At 33.6% G+C, this 1,484-nt stretch overlaps 1 non-coding gene across 1 annotated transcript; it reads left to right on the top strand.

The window, feature by feature from the left end:
• The first annotated feature begins 455 nt into the window (after positions 1 to 455).
• Positions 456 to 527, top strand: TRNAE-CUC. Its single transcript has one exon. It is a non-coding gene; the product is annotated as a tRNA-Glu (tRNA).
• Positions 528 to 1,484: the final 957 nt, after the last annotated feature.

Raw genomic sequence — 1,484 nt, 5'->3', positions numbered from 1 at the left:
GGAAATTAGTAAAATTCAGTGAAAAACACTCTTTTTGCCCCAAATTCCCCAAATTTGACCCCCCGAGTGGGAAAATTCCCATTTTTCTGTCATTATGATGTCATTAGGAATGAGCGAAATTGAGGGAAAAACCCCTTTTTTCCCGAATTCCCCCAAATTTGACCTTTCAGGAGGGATAATTCCAATTTTCTGTCGTCATGACGTCATTAGGAATGGGCGAAATTGAGGAAAAAAGCCCTTTTTTCCCAAATTCCTCCAAATTTGACCTTTCAGAAGGGATAATTCCAATTTTCTGTCATTATGACGTCATTGGAAATGGGCGAAATTGGGTGAAAAAAGCCCCTTTTTTCCCAAATTCTCACCAATTTGACCCTCAAAACCCCCAATCCCCCCAAATCCTTCTTCCTCCCCCACCCTCTGCCCTCAAATTGGGGCAAAAAAGGCGGTTTTCGGGCTCCCTGGTGGTCTAGTGGTCAGGATTCGGCGCTCTCACCGCCGCGGCCCGGGTTCGATTCCCGGTCAGGGAAGGAAGGATTTTTGGGATTTTTCTTCTTTTTCCGTCTCTTTTTTCTTCTCTTTCTTCTTTTTCCTTCTCTTTTTTCTTCTTTTTTCTTCTCCTTTTTCTTCTCTTTTTTCTTTTCTTTTCCCTTCTCTTTTTTCTTCTCCTTTTTCTTCTTTTTCCTTCTCTTTTTTCTCTTTTTTCTTCTCTTTTTTTTTCTTTTTCCTTCTCTTTTTTCTTCTCCTTTTTCTTCTTTTTCCTTCTCTTTTTTCTTCTTTTTCTTGTTTATTCTTCTCTTTTTCCTTCTTTTTTCTTCTTTTTTCTTCTCTTTTTTCTTCTTTTTCCTTCTTTTTCCTTCTTTTTCCTTCTCTTTCTTCTCTTTTTTCTTCTCTTTTTTCTTCTCTTTTTTCTTCTCCTTTTTCTTCTCCTTTTTCTTCTCTTTTTCCTTCTCTTTTTTCTTCTTTTTTCTTCTTTTTTCTTCTCTTTTTCCTTCTCCTTTTTCTTCTCTTTTTCCTTCTCTTTTTTCTTCTCCTTTTTCTTCTCTTTTTTCTTCTTTTTCCTTCTCTTTTTCCTTCTCTTTTTTCTCTTTTTCCTTCTCTTTTTTCTTCTCCTTTTTCCTTCTTTTTCCTTCTCTTTTTTCTCTTTTTCCTTCTCTTTTTTCTTCTCCTTTTTCTTCTTTTTCCTTCTCTTTTTTCTTCTCTTTTTCCTTCTTTTTTCTTCTCTTTTCTTCTCTTTTTCTTTCTTTTTTCCCCTTTTTCCTTCATTTTTCTTCTTTTTCCTTCTCTTTTCTCTTCTTTTTTTCTTCTCTTTTTTTTTTCTTTTTTCCTTCTTTTTTTTTAAATTCTTTTCCTTCTTTTTTTTAATTCTTTCCCTTCTGTTTTTTTCAATTTTTTCCTTCTATTTTTTTTAGTTCTTTCCCTTCTATTTTTTTCTATTTTTCCTTCTATTTTTTCAAATTTTTCCTTCTATTTTTTCAATTTTTTCC

Source organism: Calidris pugnax, unplaced genomic scaffold (genome assembly GCF_001431845.1).
Source record: "Calidris pugnax isolate Ruff unplaced genomic scaffold, ASM143184v1 scaffold2985, whole genome shotgun sequence".
Taxonomy (NCBI): Eukaryota; Metazoa; Chordata; class Aves; order Charadriiformes; family Scolopacidae; genus Calidris; species Calidris pugnax.
This window is presented reverse-complemented; position numbering and strand designations above follow the sequence as displayed.